The sequence below is a fragment of the Apium graveolens genome, chromosome 1, assembly GCF_009905375.1.
Source record: "Apium graveolens cultivar Ventura chromosome 1, ASM990537v1, whole genome shotgun sequence".
NCBI classification, from domain to species: domain Eukaryota; kingdom Viridiplantae; phylum Streptophyta; class Magnoliopsida; order Apiales; family Apiaceae; genus Apium; species Apium graveolens.
Genome location: NC_133647.1, coordinates 165,956,652 through 165,973,113, shown reverse-complemented (window position 1 = coordinate 165,973,113; position 16,462 = coordinate 165,956,652). Strand labels below are relative to the sequence as shown.

The 16,462-nt window shown below is 32.1% G+C and overlaps 1 long non-coding RNA gene across 1 annotated transcript; it reads right to left on the bottom strand.

Annotated features, from left to right (window-relative positions):
- Positions 1–845: 845 nt before the first annotated feature.
- Positions 846–3,991, bottom strand: LOC141721754 (uncharacterized). The gene is made up of 3 exons (XR_012574846.1): positions 2,632–3,991; positions 2,027–2,067; positions 846–1,103 (listed from the first exon to the last, which is right to left on the bottom strand). It is a non-coding gene; the product is annotated as an uncharacterized LOC141721754 (long non-coding RNA).
- Between the last annotated feature and the right edge of the window lie 12,471 nt (positions 3,992–16,462).

The following is a 16,462-nucleotide window of genomic DNA, read 5'->3' as shown; positions in this document are numbered from 1 at the left end:
AGACTTTGTAAGGAATTATTTTGGATTCAGGCTGATTCAGTGAAGTTGGTAAAAGCCGCATGTACTATAAGTTGTATTTAATTGTGCATATAAACTCTCATTGTATTTGTACTTAAATGTTTTTGACATCATCAAATCTATAAACTTGTACATTTTTATAATTCATAAGTTGGGGGAGATTGTTAGATATATTTGTGATGTCATATCTAATCTGATTTGTTTAGTTTCAGAACTTAATATCAGAACTTAACTGGAAATCAGAACTTAATGAAGATAGAAAGGTATTAGAACTTAAGCCATCAGGACTTATATCAGAACTTAAGTGCGGATACACTTCAGGGATGAAAAGCGGCTGATTTATAGGAGAGGATCTGGATTAAACAAAAGAAGATATGCTTGGAGAGTTGGACAGCTAAAGGACTACAGTAGAAAATCTCTGACCGATGTATTTTAGGAAACTGAACATATCATATCAATCAGGAGATATCTTGTCACTGTGTAGTATATAAACACAGATTAGGGTTTACACTATATATGTTATCATTCACGTGAATATTATTCATTACAACCCTAACAGCTCTTAGTGATATCATACATCACTAAAAGAGTAGATTAAACCTACTTTAACAAAATTTGATATATTGAATACATTTGTATTCCGTTACATACTTGTGTTCATAATCGAATTGATTGTAGATACTATATTCAACCCCTTTCTATAGTATCACTGAGGCCTAACAACGCCAATGTTTGTATTTACCTCATCCAGAATTAACAATTCATCATAAAATAACCAAACCAACATAAACATGGTCTTTTCATTTGCAAACATAAAATCAGGCAATATTATCCAAAAACACCATTCATGATTTAAAGTACATTCAACTAGCTACATCAACTTGTGCGCACATGCTAATTAAGCACAATGTTTCACGAAGCAGATAACTAGAAGCAAAAAAATGAGTCATAAACATAAATACATCCCAGGTGCTAAAAACCGGTGCCACCCGTCACCTAATTTCTTGCACTTTCTCATTCACTAATTCAACCAACTTTCCCTTGTCTTGCTTCTGAGATCTTGTGAGATTCTTCTTAATATTATCCTACATAATTTAGAAACATAAAAAAATGAATTTAAGGAATAAATAATTGTTCATCAATTAATTACATGTCATTTGACTAACACAAAATGCTTGATTTCCTACGCCATACACATTGATAGTGTGGAAAAGTCCTAAAAAGGATAACAATAGAAAACTGTTAAAAAATAAAGCTACACAATAATAAAAATATTTTTAACATGTAAAAAAACAGTATTAACAAGTTAGCAAAAAAATCATTTTTAACACATGTTTATATCACTAAAACAAAATGAAGAGAAGATAAGTTATGATGTCCTGGTAGCATAATATATTTTTAATTAATCCAAAACGAAATAAGATAATAATTTTTAAAGCGTTCTATAATGATAAACTTCACAGTAAAGCAAAATGGATAGATGAATTGAATGAGAAAAATGGAATCAAAAGCAAAACTTCGACCATGTAATTTTAAACATTATTCATAAAAGTAAAACATAGCTCGCCAAGAAATTGTAACATTCATGAGGAGGAGACAAACCTTCACATTTATCCAATTTTTTTAATGTCACACAGAGACCAACTTCTCCTCCAATACCAAACTTTTGTCTAAAATAAATACATCTTTATCCCATAATATCATATCTGGTACAAACATAAAAGATACACCGTGTGAAAATGATTGAAAAGTACTACTCTTGTATTTGAAAACATTATAAAATCATGAAATTTAAAATAATTTGATATAAAAGTACTTAAATTAATACTAGTAAACATTAATGTACTTCAAAATCATGTAACATGCAAAACAACCCTAAATCACAAATGTTAGTCATTCAAAATCAAAATATGTATAAAATGAAATAATATATATAATTTTACACACAAATAATGCAACTAGAGAGCGGGAGGGAGAAAGAGATGCGTGAAAATAAATAAGGCCCCACCTCGAATCTACATAGTGATGCTCTATCATATCACTTATGGACTGCAATACAAATTAATATATCACAATGATATCCAATATTAACAGACCTGTATGAAAGATAAAAGTTGTGTGTGACATAGTGTACCTTCTTTGGGTAGCCATTTCTAGCATCAATAATGATAACAATAATATGACTAAATACCATGAACAACTATAACTTCAATCTCCTGTATAAGAAGACCTATTGACCTGTTGTTACATGGCCAACCTAATGGTCATTGTTTTATATTTTATATAAAGTATGCATCACATCTTAAATAATAGTAATGTCTACATCTGTGTTGTAATTAATTTCATATTTTTTCACTCAATAACTTCATTATATCATATACAATTAATTTAATATTTGTTCACTCAATAACTTCTTTATATCATATATAATAACTTTTTAATTTTTTAGACATATTGCAAATTAATATTAAAACTCTATTCATAATTTTCTCCTACAATTTAAATTTATTTTTTATATTGTTTAAAATAATAACAGGAAGGCACATTAAAAAAGGAAGCCTGACCAAGTACTTCACAATAAAAAATGGAAAAACAAAGATAAAATGGACTAACCAATAGAACTCTGATACATACATAGAAATCATTCACCTCCTGCAAATCTCTCAAATTAAAAAGAAAGAAGAGTGATACTGTAAATATGCCTCTTAAGCATTTAGCTGGGAAAGGGTGATTCTTGAAAATGACATATAAGATACATACATACAAATCATTCACGCTCCTGCAAATCTGTCAAATTAAAAAGAACTAAGAGTGATATTGTAAATATGCCTCTTAAGCATTTAGCTGGAAAAGGGAATGGTGATTCTTGAAAATGACATATAAGTATCACGTGGATTACGTAGATATGATAATATTAAATATGTGGTGTCTCATAGTGACATTAGCAAGCTCCTAGGCATCAGGATTGTAACTGGTATACTCATAATCTTGTTAAATAATAGATAAAATATAATAAAATCTAGTAAGCTACATGATGTAATTCTATCATGAGCAGAAACAGAATAATGAAGATCTCAACTAAATTGCACATAATGTTCACTTATGGTAATGAATTTTCAAGAGACATGTAAGATCACTACTATGGATGTAACCATTTCAATATATTATATTACATATATTATCACAAGACAAAAATTATTCTCACAACTATATTATTTGATCTGGTCTTTTTATCAATCATCATGTTTTCATACACAACGATCATTATATAATTTGTTCCCCTGCTTCTCTCTCCCTAACTCCATCATCTCTAAGTCCCCTTAAAAACAAAATGAAAATGAATAAACCTTAAAACCAAAACTACTAAAGCAAATGCAATATATAACACAAAAAATTTCAAAATATAACATAAAGCATATGATGTAATTAAACTCGAAGCCCGCATAAAAAACAAATATAGAATTACCTTAAAGTCAAAGCCAAAAATTAAACCCATTAAAGCCCCAAATTGAAACCCTAGTTCCAAAATCAGTGAGAAATAATAACAACAGCAACAATAATAGCATTCAGATTGAAATAAAAATAAAATATGTAGACAATGAGTAGAGAACCCATTACTTCAAACTCTAATTTCCAAACTCCAAACTGAATCCGAATTGAAACTCTGATTCCGAAGACTCGATTGAACCCGAATTGGAACCCTAATTTGAAACCCTAATTTTGAAATCAATTTTGAGATAGAAAGAAAACCTAAATCAATTGATAGAAAAAGGCGTAAAATAGAAGCATTCAAAATAGAGATAAGTGTATACCAAAATGTGTATGGACATCGTACACACAAAGAGTGTATACAGAGAAGTGTATAGAGTGTATAAAGAATGCGTGCATAGAGAGAAAGAGTGCGTGTGTATATAGTGTGTGCATAGAGAGAGATTGTGTGTTGGAGACCAACAGACACCAACATCGACATGAAGAGAGGAGAACAAGAAAAAGGAACAGGGAAAATAGAAATTGGATCTGAAAAAATTTAAAATGAAGTGAAATAGGAGCGGGGAACTAGTTTTCATTTTGCCGCTCATGCACTTTTCATCTCTTTGAAATTATTTAAATTACACACACAGGCACATATATATGTAAGACATTTTCATTAAAAAAAAATTCAACTTATTTTAATCTAATTCATTATTTTTAAAATATTAGTAATATATTTAAATACTTTTAATTATTTACAAAAATTATAATAATATTTTTTACTAATAATGATATAATAATTTTTTTAAAAAATATAAAATCAGTAAAAACTTATGATACATTTATAGGTCAAACATTTAATTACAAGGATTAAAATTTGAAAAAAAATTAAAATTATTCAAAATCGGACAAGGCTACTTAATGCAAAGACATAAGGTTGGATCATCGAAAAAGAATTTCAAAAAATAGAATCTCCATTCTGCACAAGACTAGTTATGGAATATTTACTTTAAAAAAAAGTCATATAACTAAAACCTTTAACTTTTAACATCCGTATGGATGGATTGTCGAAAAATAATTTAGAAAAAAAGAACCTCCATTTGAACTTACTATTATATGTGGTGTATGAGTAGAAATGCTTCGACTATTAATAAGTTTTAGCAAATATATATAATTAAAAAATCACATTACTAAAATCATTGAATTTTGAAATCTATAGAGAAGCATTGTTAAAAAAAATAAATGGTTAAAATCCCCTTTTTTATTTAAATCAATATTTTATGATTTCAAAAATTAATCACTTTACATTTTAGTAAGGTGAAATAAAACACAAATATAAGATTTTAGTGTAGTGGTTTGCACATGATGGAGGTCTGGGTTACAATTCTTCCTTCCATCAAACATTTTCTAAACTTTTGTGAAGTGACAACAAAAGGTGCCACGTCATCAAAGTGGGACCCAGTATATGCCACATCATCAGAAAAGGTGGGTCCCATGTGCCATGTCAGGAATTAAATTTTTCTAATAAAAAAAGTATGGCAACACTTTCTAAATAACCATATTTAAAATCTTTAGCAACAAAGTTTTGATGTGTAAGGCAACAAAAAAATTATAATGTTGGATTAACCAAAATAAGCATGGCTAGTCCAACAAAACCAATGGCAACATCAACTTTAAATGTGGTAGTAGCCCATTTATGGTGTAGTGTATCTACTAGTAATACTAGCCAGTAAGATACCTCTGGTTTTCGTTTTTTGGATGAAGGTGTCTTATCAGTGGTTTCATTGGTCAGTGGAGTCTCTCTTGTCACATTGTGGCTCACCGAGGTAAGTGGAGTATTGACATGTTCCGAGTTTTGGTCGGTCTCCGTCTAAAATAACAAGTCAACTTTTAACAATTGATTAAACTCAAACGATTAAATAAATCTAACAATTGATTAGAAGTTACCTAAATTGGAATCAAGATAATTGCAATTGTAAAAGTGGGAGAAGTAGAACTAAGAAGCTGAAGTGGGAAAAGTACCAAAGTGGGAAGTGCTTATGCGGCGAACAGAAGAGCAAATAATAACCTAAATAAGTATAGGGGTGTAAATATTTACCGGGCTGATACGATAGAAATATAAGTATATTATATATATATATAGGCAAATGCTCAAATACAAACTGAAATTAAAATACAAACTACAAACATGATTTGAACCATTGATCTGTTAATGGGCCTCTTTAATCACAACCGTTCATTTCAATAAAAATATAAAATATAAAAAAGACAGTGATATCGTATTAACTCTGTCATAACAGAATTTTTTTTCTAAATCTTATTTCTCTCTCTTCTGCTGTTTTCTCTCCGTTCATACTCTCTTTCGGATCCCTATCTCTCGATCTCATTTTCTCTATCCTCTTTCATTCTCTCTCTATTGATTGTATATTTGCTTCCGTAGCTAAGTAGGTGTTTTTGAAGATGATTATATCAAATTTGACAAAATCAGTGATAATCAAGGTATTATGTATCGTTTTATGCTTGTATCTTTGTTGAATTATTAAATTTATGAGTTTTTGTTTCTAATTATGTTGTTTTTAGATTATTTTTTTTATAACATATCGATTAACAAAGCTTATTGTAAGTTTTATATTTATTTTAGTAATTGATGTTAGCTAATTATTTGCTCAAACATTGATTTTTTGTTTCTTTTGTATTCAATTTTGGATGTTCTAGTTTATATTTTATAATTATATTGGTTTATCAATTGTAAATGCTAATTTAGAATTGTATATTTTAGGTTTTGCTTTTGGTTCAATAATTATTTGTAATCATGTGTTGAATTTATATAATCTAAGTTGAGCTAAGTGTTATGTTAATTTTATTGATTATGCTCGTTAACTAATTTTAATAATGTTATATTATTTCATGAGATTAATATGTTGATGTTGTTTTGTTAGATTCTTATTAACCTCGTAACATTAAACTCAAGTTGTTAAAAAACTAAATTAATTTCATTCATTTGAGAGTTCTTTAGGTTTGTTTTATTAGCTAGGTTACTGCTTGTAGGTTATTATAAATTAGTTTTTAAAAGTAATTTTATTAGTCATAGTAGATTGGTACTAATTGTAAAAAAAAATTTATTTCCAGGTTCAAGTTGTGGTGATGGTTCTTGGCTTAATTGTAGTAGTGTGGTTAGTAGTGGAGGAGGATGTAGATAGTGAATGTTCAGTGACTAAATACATAGTGTCTCCAGGTGGTAGGAAGTATTACAAACCTAGATGTGTTGGTGATATCAATGTTCCATTCGAAAATCAGGTTTTTGTTAGTTTAGGTAAGGATACAGATTGTACAAAGATATGTTTATCTTGGTGGTTTTGTTGTTCGCAAGGGAACATAAAAAATATACAAAGATGATGGTAAGAATATTCTTCTTAAACATTATGTTTGTAGTTATGAAGGATTTAATGATCTTTACGATGAGAGGAAATCTATGAAGAGAATACAGATCGTTTCTCAAAGGTGTGGCCGTAAAGCCGAAATTCTCATAAAGTTTACGGGTGAAGAGAAATATTTTATTCAAGCTTTTGTTGAAGTCCATTACCATTCAACACTAATATACTAATATAATATAGCAGCATAAATGAAATACACCCCGAAAGCTACAAGGATCTAAACAGGATAAAGTATGAGACAAAATTACAACTATCAACCATAAAATATAATTACAACCCTTTATATCAATAAATCCAAAAATACGATTCCGACTTGGAATCGCTAGATAAACCGAAAGTAGCTGAAACATCTATTAAAAATTCCCACGAACTATCGTCGCTTTCTCACACAGTATCTACCTGATCTGGCACCTGAAATCTGACAGTATGGAAAGGACCGTCAGGGACAATCTTACGAGCGGTGCCCCTAAGTCTGACTATCTTCTTGGTTAATTGTCATGGTTAAATCAACATAAATAAATGAGATAAAAGGATCAACAAATAACTAATAAATAATTCTAAATATCAAAACAATAGAGGCATTCTTATTCTCAATGAACTCGGTGGCAGTATCTTAACAATAACTAGGAAATGAACTCAAGATAGGGTTTCAAAGTATTTGAGATTTAAGCTCTGTGTAATCAGTTTTCAAGATCTAGTGATAGGGTTCTCAAATGGATTCTCACAACTTTAAGAAGTTCAGTCAATACTATTCAATTTCAAATCAAATGGTAATAAATTATGCTCATTGCAGAAATTATAAATCTTTCACTTTTATTTTAACACTACAGAACCCTGATTGGAATATCCATCTTTTAATTATAATACGGGTGATCAGCCCGTACTAACCTCCATCTGGTCAATAAGTTACCTATAACATTATTTTATCCTATAATACTGGACTAGCCCCGTTGGCCTCTCACGTGACTGGACTAGCCCCGCTAGCCTCTTACGTCTCTATCCAATCTTTAGGAATTCATTTAACAACCTTTATATTGGAAAACATAGAAGTTTAACTAAATTCCTTTTTATGGTTACCAACATTTGAAATCATTTGATCTCTTTCAAGTCGAAAGTCATTCTTAGGTTCAATTCAAGTATTCAAGAGAAATAAGTAAATAGGAAATGGAAGGTACGTTAGTTTGAGAAATGATCAATCATCAAGCGCAGGTATTAACAAAGCTATTATCTGGGTAGTTTCAAGGCACAAATTTACTATTTTAAGAATCTAGGTTAACAAAGTATTGGGTAGGAAAGATTCATCAAGTTACATAGGGTCAAAGGATCATAAGGATAACATGAAATAAGAACATGGTAAATGTTCTTGAAACAAATGAACTAATATTAGGGTTTAACGACATGATTCAGCAACAACATTAAAACGGTCCTTTACTCTATTAATGTATTTCATTAACAATTCTCTATGATCAAATCACAATAATAGGGCAGAGTTACTTGCCTCACAAAGCTGTCCTTTTTAATGGGATTTGAGTTACTGCCACCTAAAACCTCTTTCCCTTTCCTAGATCGAACGCCTTCGCTTTCCGAATCTACAATACAAAATGAACCCTAATTAGAAACCTTATCAATTCCCGGTTTTTCTCAGAACATCTAACTTTCTACCTCAATCATATTATCTTCTTTTCCTACTATATTTACATTACAAATATCACGTAATCGGTAAGTACCTTAATATGCTTTATACCTTCAACTATTCATTCACTTTACACATAATAACAAGTAATCACGTACTCACATAATCCAACTTGATTTATCTATATCCAATCTCTTTAAAACTTTACGTATATATTCGATATACTTATATATAATTTCTCTCAAAAATCGGGCATGGCGTATTTGTTAATACGCTAACCCTTTAATTAAAACAATCAATCAACACCTTATCACAATCTGTCACAATCTCAATCAATTCTAATACTTAACTTTTAACATATCCATTTATACCATAACCCCAACGATCACAGATTATTCATTCAATCTTATAAAACGTAACATGTTATTTACCTTTCTACGACTACAAAACTAATGAATTAACATATCAGATCAAAAATATAACACAAGAATCGAATTGAGGAACTCGATTCTCATTTTCTTTACAACCGAATATAAGTCTTAACAATCGACATCCACAATCAAAACCATATCTTATACATGCAAATCTAATTTACCTCATATATCACAAATCACATATTCATACCCGATTATTTCGAAACTCGAATTCGATAATCGAACAAAATGATAAAACAACTCCTAAATTCTGAAAATATTATCTTGAACATAATCGACTAACCACGTATCATCATTCTAAAGATTCAAACTAACATACACAAACTCAAATCGAAAAACCGAATTAATCACATAATTCAAACAAAAAACACGAATTTAAAATCACAAATTCTAAATTTCAATTATACTAGAATGCAATTACTCGAATAAATTAATTTTAATTGTTAGGGCTCTGTCATAGCATCACATCTGACCACCGACTCACCAGAGTTCATTGCCGGTGGCGGCCATTCTCGGTGGTGCCCTCGAATTCTAGGGTTTCTTACATGAAAACCACTGATTTCTTTCTAATAATCAACATCAATACATCCATTTCATCAAAACCGAATCCAACAATCAAACCCGAGTCTAAACCTCGAAACAAAGTTTGAGGCTTTTCAATTTATTCAAAATAAAAACAACAAGCAAGCCAAAAACAGGAAGCTAGAAGTAAAACGAGACTCAACCATGGTCTCAGATCAGAAAAAAGAGTAAGAAACGAGAGAGAACCAAGAGAGAGTTACCGAGAGCAAAAAGAGAGAGAAGAGAGTTCGAGAGATAGAAAAAGAACGCGGGGGGGGGGGGGGGATGGATGAAGGAGGGAGTTATAAGCTGAGAGGGAAGGGGTAGAATAGTAATTCTACAAATAAAAAAAATCTATTTTTCTTCTTTTTCTTTTATACAAAATCATTATAACAACAATTTAATAATCTAAAACAACTTTGTAAAATCTGAAAAGCGCCACCAATTTATTTTTAAAATAAAAAATATGAAATTAGCTAATTCTCCATAGTTTAACAATAATTTTTGAGTAAACAGATTAATTTCTATGAATTTTACAAATAAATCACTAATAATAGAAATAAACTCTGGAAAATCATTTTGAAATACTAGGACATCAAAATAAATCTTACTCTCATTTTTAAAAAGTCTTTAGGACTATTCTAGAGATAATAATATAAATTTCACACTTTGATCATTCTCTGACAATTTTATAAAATTATATTAGGATAAAATAATCCTTATTTTTACCAAATAAACCTTTTTGAAAATATTTTTAAAAAACGTGAATCGCAGATTCACACACATAACCATCAAATAATATATATTCACATGATAACATCAACCACAACTTGTAAATACACTTTAACATATAAATTTCCTTTTATAACTAATTACGCTTCTACCAAATATCTGGTAATTCAAATAACAATATAACATTTACAAATTCGAATCTATATAGCACAAATACACAGAAAACTCAGTATCTTTCATAACTTAACATAATTTACTTATTCATCATTCCCAATCTTTTCGATAAATCCACTTTTTACATAACGGTTCACGTTCCATCTGACGGCCCGACAATAACTGACTCAATTACGCTTTTCTGACTCATGAAATTGGAACAAGGCATTGTTATATCCTATTTTACTAATTCATATATATTGCACATAAACCACACGATTATATAATATTATATTTTATTCTCATAAACCATATCGCGAAAATCCTAAAAATTACAATCTACCCCCTTAAATGGATTATGTTCTCAGAAACTGACCTAAGTAAACAAGTGGGGATACTTCTCACGCATTTTGATTTCTAGTTCCCAAGTTGATTCTTCGATCTTAGGGTTTCTCCATAAAACTCTAACCAATGGTACTATCTTATTTCAGAGCATTTTTCTTTACGATCTAGAATGTGAACTAGTTGTTCCACATAAGATATATCTTATTGAATTTTCACCGGTTCTAAGTCAATTAGGTGACTGGCATCTTCCCTATACTTCCTTAAAAATGATATATGAAACACATTATGGAGATGATGCATCTGCGGAGGTAACGCTAACTCGTATTCTACTTTCTCGACTTGCTTTAATACTTCAAATGGTCCAATATGCCTGGGAATCAGCTTTCCTTTCTTTCCAAATATGGACAAACCTTTCCATGGAGATATTTTTATCAGCATTTTATCTCCGGGTTCAAATTCCTAATCTTTTCGATTCTGATCTGCATACTTCCTTTGTCGATCTTGAGCAGATGTTAACCTTTTACGAATCAGTTCCACCTTTTCCTTTATTTGCTAAACTAATTCTGGACCCAACAGTTTGTGTTCACCAACTTTATCCCAACACATAGGGGATCTACATCTTCTTCCATATAATGCTTCATAGGCATCATGCCAATGATTGCATAGTAACTATTATTGTATGAGAATTCTATCATCAGTAAGTGGTTATCCTAATTTTCGTTAAATCCAATGCATATGTTCGCAACATATCTTCAATCGTCTGAATAGTTCTTTCGCTCTGTCAATCAGTTTGCGGATGATACACTGTACTCATTTTCAACTTGGTACCCAAATGATCATGAAATTATCGCAAAATCTTAAATTAAATCTCGGATCTCTATCGGATACGATAGATACTAGTACTCCGTGTCGCATTACAATTTCATCCAAATATAGTTCAACTAACTTTTCCAATGAGAATCTTTCGTTAATTATAAAAAATACGCGGACTTTGTCAATCGATCAATGATCACCCAAATTCCATCATGGTTAGCCTTTGTCTTTGGTAATCCTACCATAAAATCCATTCCGATATGTTCCCACTTCCATTTAGGTAAATCGAGTGGCTGAAGCAATCCACTTGGTCGCCGGTGTTCTGTTTTTACTCTATGACAAGTATAACACGTACTTATCCATTCAACGATTTCCTTTTTCATGTTTGGCCACCAATAGTTCTTTTTCAAGTCCTTGCACATTTTCGTACTTTCAGGATGAATCAAAAATCTTGAATTATGTGCTTCATGTAGAACCTCATGCTTTAACTCTGTAAAATTAGGAATCCAAACACGTGAACAAAATCTATATATTACTTTATCTTTTTTTGAGCCTTAATCTCTTCTCCACACAGTTTATCTTTCTCATAATCCATTAACTGCTCCTAGAAATGTCGAATCTTTTCCAGAATCTCGGGCTGAAACACTATCGTATAAACCGCTTCATTTGCTAACTCAGGAATTTGTATCTCTGTTTCCAATTTTTCGAATTCTCCAACTAACTATGCTGACGAAGTTAACATATTTAGTCTTTCCTTGCCACTTAACGCATCTGCCATATCATTCGCTTTTCCGAGATGTTAATTTATAGTGCATTCGTAGTCTTTGATCAATTCCAACCATCTCCTCTGTCTCATATTCAATTCCTTCTGTATAAAGATGTACTTTAAACTTTTGTGGTCTGTATAGATCTTACACTTTTCTTTGTACATATAGTGTCTCCAAATATTAAGGGAAAATACAATCGCTGCCAATTCCAAATCATGCGTAAGATATTTCTGTTAATGCAACTTTAATTGCCGAGAAGCATAGGCTATCACTTTTCTGTTCTGCAATAATACACAACCTTATCCTTTATAAGATGCATTGCTATAGATTACAAACTCACCCTTCTTATCAGGTAGAACCAATAATTTCCTTGTCAACTTAGTCAATGGAACTGTTTTCTTAAAAAAATCTTGAACGAATCGTCGGTAATATCCAACCAATTCTAGAAAACTTCTTACTTCTGTTGGAGTCTTTGATCTTTCCCAATTGATCACGGCTTTGATCTGTTCAGGATCCACTTTGATGCCTTTACTATTAACTACGTGCCCAAGAAATTGATCTTCCTTTAACCAAAACACATATTTTAAAAAAATTTCCTACAACTTTCTTTTCTAAAGATTTCTAAAGTAATCCTTAAATATTTCATATGTTCTGATTCTGACTTGGAGTGAATCAAAATATCATCGATGAATGCTATCAAGAACTTATCCAAGTATTTCTTTAACACTCGACTTATAAGATCCATAAATGTAGCTGGCGCATTCGTCAATCCTAACGCCATTACCAAAAACTCATAATGTCCATATCTCGTTTGGAACACCATTTTGGGTATATCTTCTGCCTTAATCTTCAATTTATGATATCCCGATCTTAAATTGATCTTCGAGAAACAAGTTGCTCCTTTCAGCTGATTAAATAAATCGTCAATTCGTGGTAGAGGGTACTTATTCTTGATAGTCAACTTATTGAGTTCGCGATAATCGATACACAATCTCATGCTTCCATATTTCATCTTTACGAACAGCACTAGTGCACCCCACGGGGATATACTGGGTCGAATAACTCCTTTATCTAACAATTCTTGCAATTGTGTCGCTAGTTCCTTCATCTTTATAGGCGCCATTTGATAGGGAGCCTTTGAAACCGGTTCCATTCCTGGAGCCAAATCAATCGTGAATTTAATCTATGTTAGGGAATTCCATAACCGCAAAAATATCCTCAATCTTAATGGATTCTTTCTCAACATCATTTACTTGAGCCAAATATGCTTCGCATCCTTGTCATAATATCTCTTTATCTGAATCGTCGTTAGAAATTTCCTATCTTGCTTCTTCTCTTTAAATACCACCTCAATACCATTCTTGGATCTCAACGTCACTTTCTTACTTTTACATTCTATCTGCACATCATGGTTTTCTAACCAATCCATTTATGCCATAGAATTCTCCTAACTTAAAAGGTATTAAGTCAGCAGAAAAGTGTGGTCCTTCTATAATAACATCGTAATTAGGACAAATCTTATTGGCAATAACTCTTTCCTGATTCGCTACTTCAATTACAAAACTAGATTCTAAAGGGTACGCAAAATACTTTTATCTATCAACAACATTTTTAGAGATAAAGATCTAGTAGCTCCGGAATCTATTAACACTTTAGCTTCTACTGAATTTATAGCAAGCGTACCTGATACCACATCCCTATTTTGCATTGTATCTTTCATGGTCATATTGAATGTTCGTGCCCTCGGTTGAACTGATTGTGCTAGTGGAGGAGGTGGTCCAACAATTCTAAGAACTTTGGCCTTCCGAATAGATTCCTTGCCATATGGCCAACCTTTCCACACTTGAAATAAGTCATCTCTGGTCTCCCCGCAAAACTTGTACATTGTGATGAGTAGTGACCTTTCTGGTTGTGCTTAAATCATGACATATTAAGCTTGTTACACTTTCCAGGATGTCTTCTTCGACAAACTTTGCATTCCTGAATTGAAGGTCTATTATCCTTCATGGCTTGCCCAGCTTTCTGAAGCGATTCTTTTAATTCCCATTTCCAGGCTTCAACTTCTGAAGTTTCTGACTTTGATTTCCAACACTCTTTCTAAACCTTCCCTTAAACTCTGAACTTCCTTGATCTTGGTCCGAATCCTCAAACTTCCTTTTCTTTCCCTTATTTTCTCTTTTAGTTATTTCTCTTTCTCCTTACACGGTCATTGCTTTCTGTACCACATCAGCATACGTCCTTATCTCAAGAAGATCCACTTGACTTCTAATCCATGATTTAAGTCGTTGTTGAAATCTTTTCACCTTCTTAGCTTCCGTATTCATGTACTCTTGCACAAATCTCGCTAACTCTGAAAACGCCACCTCATATTCCGCCACAGTCATATTTTCCTGTTTCAAATCCAGAAATCTCATCTCCAATTCATCTTGCATATAACTTGGTAAATATTTTTCTAGAAATAAATTCTATAAATTTCTTCCAAGAGATAACGTCCTCTTCTTGCAATGCTTTGGTAGACTCCCACCAATAGATTGCTTCATCCCTAAGATAATAACTCGCATATTTTGTCTTCTTCTCATCCTTTACCTCAGCTAACTCAAAAGCTTTCTCTATTTCTCTCATCCAGGACTATGCTTATCTGATAATCCTACAAACTCTGGGGGATGAACATATTGGAAGTGTTTAAAATTTCCGATTCTCGAGGTCGGGGATTGTTGTAAAATTTGGAGAAGTCGGTTCATCACAGGGGTATCATGGTTTTGATCTTGGTTTTGAGTTTACATTTCCTCTTCAGGGTGATTTGGTGTAGTTTCCATTTTTGTAAACCTGATGAGCAATTATTAAGCAATATGATAGCATGGAAGGTATATCAACGTAACTCTTTAAGAATAGTGAGTTATAACACTTTCAAATTTTACCCGTTTGCGCATGCAATCCTATTACTACATATTTCGCTCATCAGTTAGGGTTCTCACATCACAAGAGATTGGTTATCACAAAGGTAATAAACAAGAATGCTAGGTGAACAAGTTATGCACATAGTTATGAATTTTAAGGAACCGAAATAAGCAAGGGTATGTAGATAAATAGTTTAAAATACAACAAGTTCTGGGATCAAAGTACAATAATAGAGCAGTGCTGACCAAGTATCCCAAGCCTAATGGTGCTGAGTAATAATAACTCACATCCATAACTAAACATGGCGGTCAAGAACCTCCCTCAACACTGACAACATCCATCTCAACAACATATGAACACGCCACTCAGGCTCTGGCATCATCATCACTGGAAGAAGGACCCTCATCCAAACGCCTACGAGCAACCTGCTCAACCATCTCAATATGAACACGTCACTCAGGCTCTGGCACCAACATATGTAGTCGAGAATCATGTGCCATCCTATCTACTAGGGCTCTCAACTCAAGTATAAGAGAAAATATAAAATCATGGTTCTGATCCAAATCATCGCTAACATAGGCAGGTATAGGAACAACAGGAACGCTATCAGGAACTGGGGAGTCAAACATATGAGCGGGAGAATCTGCCCTACCAGTCGGTGACTCAGGTACTGGAATCATAGGAGAAACATTCCTCGCAAATGATGTAGAGTTGGTTTTCTCAAAAGACACTCAAATGAAAGAGAATGAGGAAAGTACATGTGGTATTGAAACTAATGCATTAGGTACTGGAATCATAGGAGAAACATTCCTCGTAAATGATGTAGAGTTGGTTTTCTCAAAAGACACTCAAATGAAAGAGAATGAGGAAAGTACATGTGGTATTGAAACTAATGCATTTGATTTCTATGATCATAGCGAGCTGATGGAGCTTACAAAACAAACAACTCACTTGGCAGGTGAAATCAATAACTAAAAGTTTTTAGTTCTCAACCTTCAACTGAAAGTAACAAGTGTAAATAATTGTATCCACAGATGTAATTGGAATTGTCAAATTTTATCAGCCACTCACACATTTGGTTAACAGATTCAATGCTGCTCAGAAGCAAGTTAAGTTAATACTCACCGATGGAAGGTTACATTTCCCTTCTACGTTTCATATCTATATCTATAGGACGTTTTCATCGTTATTCGTCATATGTAA